General features: G+C 35.1%; 1 protein-coding gene across 4 annotated transcripts in view; it reads left to right on the top strand.

The window, feature by feature from the left end:
* Osbp2 (oxysterol binding protein 2) overlaps positions 1–8794 on the top strand; it is a 252348-nt gene that overhangs the window by 90680 nt on the left and 152874 nt on the right. The window lies entirely within an intron of this gene.

The following is an 8794-nucleotide window of genomic DNA, read 5'->3' as shown; positions in this document are numbered from 1 at the left end:
TTTTCTGGTACCAGGGATCAAACTCAGGACTTTGTACTTTCCAGACAGGCACTGTGCCATTAAACTAAATCCCTGGCTCCTAGAGGAGACATATTGAGAAACAGATACCTTATATGAAAGCATTGACATCATTGAGAAGGCTTTCTAACATTAGAAATCTAAAACCATCATCATAGCAAATAAAATAGAAAATGATAAGATGAACAAGCAAAATGCAATCCCAATTACTCAGCCTGCCTAGGACAATTCCAGAACACAGAGGAAATCAGAAGCTAAGAAATGGAATTTTCTGAAATGATAGCAGTGGAAGTTAAAAAAAAATGGAAGAGGGCATAGAAAAAATAATATCTAAGGTACAAAAATAAATGAATATAAAAATAAAAGAATTAAAACAAATACAGATAAAAAATAGAGGTTAGAAATTAATGAAAATCATGAATGCCAAACATAAACAATAAATAGATTGAAACAGATCCAAACAGAAATGCAGGAGATTAGAAACTCCATTAAAAGTACACTCCATTAAATGAAGATGAGGATAGACTATCAGATCTAGAACACAGGGATACAACTAGAAACCAGGAAAAGAAGATGTCCTTAAAATTGCAAGAGACCACAAAAAATTAATCCAACAGCTACAGGATGAAGCAATGAAGAGCACCATAAGATTGATTGAAATTCTGGCGAGCTGCGCTGGCCCCACCCCAAGGGTGTACTGAGATGGGTGATTGAGACTGATCGTGGTGGCACACACCTGTAATCCCACCTCTTGGGAGACTGAACACAGGTGGATCACTACGAGTCTGATCTACACAGTGAGATCCTGTACTAAAATACAAAACAAAACAAAAATGATTGATTGAAATAGATGAGAAAACTGGAGACAACTCAAATGCCATTAAAAACTACTTCACAGAAATGATGGCAGAAAACACCCCAAACATGAAGAATTTGACATATAAATAAATGAAGTATATAGAACTCCAAGTAGCCACAACCAATACAGTTCCAACACAAAATATATAATAAAGGTTCCAGAAGTTCATCACAAAAACAAAATTTTAAAAGCTGCTAGAGAAAAGAAACATATCACCTATAAAGGAAAGCCCATCAGAATCACAGCAGACTTCTCAACACAAATCCTATAATCAAGAATTTGGAGTGAAATATTTCAAATCCTAAATTAAAACAATCTTCAACCCATATTGATATATCACCCAAAAAAATCTCCCAAAATTGATGGAGAAATAAAATAATTTCATGACAAAGAACAACTGGAGAAACTTATGACCACCAAACTAGCTGTACAGAATGCTCTGAAAAATATATTAGAAAGGGATAATGGAGACCACAAATTCAGAAACACCAATAGAAAGAGGCTGGTAGGCAGGACAAGCAATTAAACAGAACAAAAAGACAGGGAGCAAATAACAAGGAAAAATCATGAAAAAGAAAAATTTGAGTTATAACCATCATCGTAAATGATCTCAACTCACTAATCAAAAGAAACAGACTGGCAGAATGGATTAAAAAGCAAGATCCAACAATATGCTGCATTCAGGAATCATATTTAACCCCAAAGAAATTCAGAGACTAAGTCAAAGGATGAGAAACAATTCTCTACACCATAGGAACCCAGAAAATAGCAGGGGTAGCTATTCTATTTGCAGATAATCCAAACTTTAAGCAAAAATTGATCAAAAGGGACAAAGAAGGTCACTACATACTTGTTGAGGGAAAACTTTAAGAAGAGATGACAATAACAAATATTTGTGCACCAAATGCAGGTTCACCCAACTACATAAAACAAATTCTAACTGACATGAAAAACCAGAAAAACACTAACACAATCATCGTGGGAGACCTTAATACCTTATTCTCACAGTGGATAAGTCAACCAGACCCCCCAAAAAATCAACAAAGAAATATTAGAATTAAACCAAACCTGTGAACAAGTGAACTTGTTAGATCTCTGCAGAGTGTTGCACCCCCCAAAACAACAGAGTATACATTCTTCTCAGCTGCACGTGGGACATTCTTCAAAATAGATCATGTGTTAGCTAACAAAACATGTTTAAGTAAATGTAGAGGAATTGAAATCATCTCATGCATACTGTCTGACCATAGAACAATGAAACTGGATATCAATGATAAAATAAACCACAAACACTACATTAACATATGGAAATCAAATGACACTCTCTGAACAACCACTAGATCACAGAGGAAATCAAAGATCAAATTTAAAGATATATACAATTAAGCAATAATGCTGTTATGACATATTGACCAAAACCTACGGGATGCAATGAAAGCAGTCCTATGATGTAAATTTATAGTTATGAACTCACACATCAGGAAAACAGAATGAGCTGTAATAAACAGCCTAATCTTGAATCCTCAAACTTCTAGAAAAAGAGGAACAAATGAAACCAACCCAAAGCTCATATGAAGGAAGAAACTACAAAGAGCCAAAATGAATGCAATACAGACTAATAAGATAAAGAATCAATGAATTCAAAAGTTGCTTTTTTGAAAGAATAAATAAAATTGACAAACCATTAGCCAACCTCATCAAAAAAAGCAAAGAAAAAAGTCAAAGAAATTAGAAATGAAAGGGAGGCAATCACACAGATCCCACAGAAACCCTGATTATCACTACAGTGATGAGAAGGTATTGATGGTATCTTTTTTATTTTAAAGAAAATAAAAAATTTATAAAATAAAAATGACACAGAATTTCAAAACAAGATGAGAAAGTAACAATGGTTGTTATATTGCATGTTTTTATCTTCAACGTAGTTAGAATCTATATTCTAATAAAATGAAAAACACATAAGAAATGGACAGATTCCTAAACACAATCAAATTGCCAAAACTAAATCAAGAAGACATAAAAATTGTAAATAAGCCAATATCAGCCAATAAAATTTAAAATGTAATTAAAACTTTACCAACAAGAAAAGCCCACTGCTGAATTCTATAAGAAATTTAGTAAAAGACGGCCACTAATGCTGAACCTCTTTAAAGAATTTGAAAGGGAAACAATACTTCTGAAATTATTCCTGGAAGCAAGTATTACCCAGATTCTAAAGCCAGAGAAGAACTCAACCAAGAAAGAAAACTAGAGACCAGTATTCCTAATGAGCATTGATGCAGAAATCCTTAATAAGATACTGGCAAACAATGCAACAAATCATCAAGAAGAGTATATACCATGACCAAGTAGAATTCATTCCTGGGATTCAGGGATGGCTCAACATATGAAAATCATTAAATTTAATACGCCATATTAATAGAACCAAAGACAAAAATCATATGACCACCTCAATAGATACAGAAAAAGCATTTGATGAAGTCCAACACCCATACATGATAAAACCCTATAGAAAATTGGAATAGTTGGTTTCTGCCTTTTATAAAAGCCATTTATGACAGACTGACATCTAATATCCAAAACAAACAAAAAATAGACTTGAAGATTAGTGGAACAGAATAGAAGATGCATACACATGTCTAACCACAGTCAGCCACCTTACTTTTGACAAAGGAACCAAACATATGCACTGGAAGAAAGAGAGCCTCTTTAGTAAATGGTGCTGGAAAAACTGGCTCTCCACATGCTAAAGACTAAAACTACACCCATGTCTATCACCATGCACTAAATTAAAGTTAAAATGGATCAGAGCTCTAAATATTAAAATAGAAATACTAAATTTGCTGGAGGAGAAAAATGGGCAGAAACAAATCTCAAAGACATAGGTATAGGCAGAGACTTCATCATGAACAAAACCCAGACTGCAAGGGAAATATCACAAGGAATCAACAAATGGGATCACACCTCATTCAAAAGCTTTTGAGCAACAAAAGAAATCTCCAACAGAGTGAAAAGATAGCCCACAGAATGGGACAAAATTATAGCCAGTTGTCCCATAGACAAAGAACTTCTATCTGTAACATATAAAGAATTGAAAAAAAATCAATCCTCATGAATTGAAAGAGTCAATCCCAAAATGGGCATCTGAGATGAATATACACTTCTTAGATGAAGAAATACAAATGGCAAATACATGAAAAAATTCAACATCACTAGTCATTGGAGGTATGCAAATAAATAGAACACTGAGATTTGATCTCACCCCAGTGAAAATGGCTATCTTTTTTTAAAAAAATCAAAATAATAAATGCTGGTGGGGCTATAGGGGAAAAGGGACCCTTCTCCACTGTTGGTGAGAGTGTAGACTGGTGTAACCACTGTGGGAATCAGCATGGAGATTCCTTAAAAAACTGGGACTAGAGGTCCCATTCAAACCAGCTCTTTCCCTTCTGGGTATCTTCTGAGAAGGATTAAAAATATCATACCACAGCAGTATATGTGCACCATGTTTATAGCAGCACAATTTGTAACAGCTAAATTTGGGAAACAGCCTAGATGCCCATTAACAGGAGTAGATAAAAAAAAGACGTGGTTTGTTTTTATATAATGTCATTTAAAAAAAGGTAAACTGGACACTTTTATAGGTAAATGTATGCAACTTGAAACCATACTCATAAGTGAAGTAAACCAGACCCTTCTGTATAAACACCATATTGTCTCACTAATGTGAGAAATTCAACAAGAAAATACATACCCAAACATACAATAGATACTCGGGGAAAAACTAGGATACTGGGGGGAAAATTGGGATACTGGGAAAAAACTGTGCAAAAGAACAGACAAACTCCCATGGGAGAAAGGGGAAATGAAGAAAGGGAAAAAGAAAACATATATGTATACACAAGATAGTTAAGTTAGTTTTATAGCTAGCTTCCCTTGGTCCCTTGAAAAGAATGTTTTGTGCAAATATTGTTTAGACCAGGTATCAATCCTGTACCTTGTACTCCGATTAACCAGTAAGAAGACAACAGTATGCAGTGTATCTGCTATTTGTAACTGTCCTACTGACCTGTTTTGAAACTGTTTCAATGATTATCTTTAAAATAAAAAATTAGTAATAACATTTATTGTTTGGTTTTTTAAATTACTAATCTTATCTTCACCAGAAATATTCTTGAAATAAGTATTTGAAGTAGTAATTATCTATTTCTAACAGAGTCAAATAATTATCAATAAAATTCTACATGTTGATCCAGGCCTAATAAAATAATCTCTTATGTCATCATTTGTAGCACTTAATCTTTGGTAATTTATCTGCTTACACTGAAAAACAAATGCTTTGAAGGAATTATTATGTGAATAAGATTGTGCAATTCTCCACATTTACACACACAATCCATTAAAAATCAGGACAATCTGTGAGTTCACCACACTTGAATTGGCAGATCTCATGAGGAAAAAAAAGCAGTGGTTACTTCTATTCATGGTTCTTTTTTCTCCAACTTTTACTTTGTCCACTCTTTTTGTGTCTTATTTTCTTAACAAGAACAGCCTGTTCTCTGATAATTACACTTTTAGTGTCCTGCAACTTTGGAAGGAGTTAAGTTTCTGTTAGATTTACTGACATTCTTCAGAGTTTGATTTGAATTTTGTTATTTTAATTTTTATTAGCAGAGCACATGATGCTGAGTTTTCTTCCCATTAGCTCAGGATTATTTAGCTTCAGAGCAAAATGAACAGCTTCTGTGTTCTCAGAGAACACAAAACCAAACCCTTTTGCCAACTCCTGTAACTAGGTCTCTCACAGGCCTCACTTCCACAGCACTGCCTCAGTCCAGAAAGTATTGTTCCACAGCAATTTCTTCAGCTTTGCCAGGGAGATTCCTGATAAACGCTGATCTCTTGTCCCTAGATGAGGTATCAGATGCAAGACCAACTTGAATATGAAATCTATCTGTAATCCTGGCCCCATTTTTTTTTTCAGTGCTTTTGTAGCAGTGCTTTTATTCTTAGCTAACTCTGCAGACAATCCTGCAGATTGGTAGCCTGGACTTTCTCTTACAGAAGCAGGAACCTGGAGAAATGGCTTCAGCAGACATAAGTAGCACACAGCTTGTGTTCTCAAGGGGGCAGCCTTTGGGGTAAAGACCAGGACAGAGCTAGACATTCAGGTACTGATGTATAGGAATGAAACTTTCAAAGATAACTGGGCCAAGTTCATGTTATCTAAAAACAAAGAATGAATTTTAGAAACAACAGAGGTTAAGTTCAGCATATATTTATTGGTGTAAAGAAAGCTCCTGTCCAAGAGAGGGACAGAGGGGGAAACCAAGCAGGTTGCCCAGGAAGCTGTCATTTCCAAAGATTTTATAGAGTAAAACCGTGAGGTGAAGTAGATCTAAGGTGAGAAACATGAGAACTCGCTGGGTGGGGCAAAACTGGTCAACCAATAAGATTGTAATTGCTCAGGTAAAATTGACTAAATCCAGGACCAAATGGGGAAGTGGGTCACATAGAAAGCAGGCATTCCAAGTGGGCATGAATATAGAATGGAATTTCCCTCAGGGGGCTGAGTTAGTGATTTCCCAGCATCCTTAAGGTGAGAGACTCATTTAGAACATCAATCTTAGGGCTGAGGAGATAGCTCAGTAGAATAAGTGCTTGCCTGGCAAGTGCAAGGTCCTAAATTCAATCCCTGGTACTGCGAAGAAAAAAAAATCAATCCTGGATGCCTATCTTTTGGGAGGTTTGTGACTGTGTTTGTTTACTCTTTTGTCTTAAGGTCTGGCCCACACTAGGGGTCTGTCTCTCCCAAGGTTGTGAAGTCATCTTGTCTTCCATATTGTCTCCTTGAGGGCCTAACCCTGTCTTGACTGCCTATAATATTTCTGTCTAACTCAGCTGCCTGAAACATTCTGCCCTCTGAAGAAGTAATCCGAAGTGCCATGAGGGAACAATGGATGATGACCACTCTGGCTTCTTCAGGCTGAGAGGGGTCACAGGTGCTGCATGGCAGTTAGAGATACTCTCCAGAGGTTCTGTCTAAAGGTCCTCAATAGAGAGCAAGCATTTTCCTCTTGAGTGGCATATAGGTTTGAGTCTAAAGGAAACAAAGCCAAAAAACAAAAACACATATGGGCCAAATAATAACATTAACAGAATAATTATGAGTATAGTTAAAGATTTTTACCAAGGAGACAATAATGACTTCCCATAAAGTTGATAAGTAAAGGCCCAGAGGACCTCATCTTTTCACATACCATTGATTTGATATCTACTATTTTGAATAGCTATTGGGACATTAGCAAAAGGAACTGGAATGTAGTAACCTTTTAAAGTTTGTAATTATAAAACGACTAGTTAGAACTTTTTGTAGGTCCTTTGGAAAACATTGAGCACTCCCAGGTTTGTAAGTGGGGCCACAGGCTGCATAATTATGACAAATCTGCATGGGCATCTATCAAAAGTCTAACAGGCTTTAATCTTATACTGGCAGTTAACATGAGTTCCCTGGGGCTGAGAGGCAAAGACCCATGACATTATCAATCTGAAACATTCTCTGATTCAATCATAAACACTTTCTTCTTTCCATCCCTAGCAGCTTTGGACATTTTTGTTAGAAATGGCCCTTCTCTCTGTGTTGACCCACGGAAGCATGACTTTGTCCATGTTTTCTCACTGAGCTTTCTTTCTGTAGGTTGCTAGCATCACATTTTTCTTTTTCTTTTTGGTCTATCTTTGTATTTTGTATGTTTTCTACTGTGTAACATTTTCTGATCAGTTTCTATCAACCAAGACAAATTTATTTTTGTACACCCCTGTTAACTTCTGCAGCTTGTGTCAGATATCTGGGGCCCACTGAGCAGCATATGCCATGTTGATGTAGGCAACTGAGTATAGTTAGTTAAGGCCTTAATACATATCATAAAACCTGTCTAGACAAGATCTGGTGGATCTCAGTAAAAGGAATCTAAAAGTAATCTAACATATTTGCTATAGGTTTTACCTGTATGATTACTTGGGATATTCTAGGAAAGAACAAATTTTCTGAGAAATTTGAACATATATAATTAAAGCATGAGCATTTGAGCTAACAGTTAAGTTTAGAAACCTTTTTAAGGAATAGCAATTGTAACCCATGGCTCTTAGTGTGACAGTTTGCTCTAAGTCATTCTAGCTTTGGTTATATTATCTTTATATTTTGATAACTTATGACAACCAGATTAATACCTCATCTTACTGTCAGTTATTTTAAGTAATATAAGTACAGTTTGGAAAATTGTCCTGGTTACACCTTGTGAAAAAACAATGATATCAATAAGTATTTTAGGGGCTGGGGAGATAGATCAGTAGAATAAGCACTTCCCTGGCAAGCGCAGGGACCTGAGTTCAATCCCTGGTTCCATAAAAAAAAAAGAAAGAAAGAAAGAAAAAAAGAAACTAAAAAATAAATACTTTATTTTTTACTTGTATGTTTTTGAACTCAAAACTTGCTGTCTTCCTTTTGACCTAAGATTTAGAAATATATGCTATAAGAGAATAGGGAAACGTTTTCATCTTTTATTTATTTATTTATTTTTGACAACTCATACAGAATTTTACTTAACAAAGTAATATGAATTTCACAATATTTGTTGTAATACATGGTATTGTCTTACAACCAACTATCCATATTACCAGATATTGGAAGAAGAAAAAACTGGAGCAATGTATAAGAAATTAGGAAAAGAAAAAGTACAAACACTTGAAAAAAAGAAGATGAAGCTAATTAGAGCATTGACTGCTTCCTTCTATTTCCATTTTTTTTCTTTTTTAAAAATTTTTATTTTTGTCCTGTCAGAGCTGAATATTCTATTGGCATCTAAATACTATGAGTGTTTGAATTCAACTAAACATCTAACACTGTCTAGCAGTCTA

The sequence above is a fragment of the Octodon degus genome, unplaced genomic scaffold (genome assembly GCF_000260255.1).
Source record: "Octodon degus isolate 3935 unplaced genomic scaffold, OctDeg1.0 scaffold00230, whole genome shotgun sequence".
In the NCBI taxonomy this organism is placed as follows: domain Eukaryota; kingdom Metazoa; phylum Chordata; class Mammalia; order Rodentia; family Octodontidae; genus Octodon; species Octodon degus.
The sequence above is the reverse complement of the archived record's forward strand: the minus strand, read 5'-3'. Positions and strand labels throughout refer to the sequence as shown.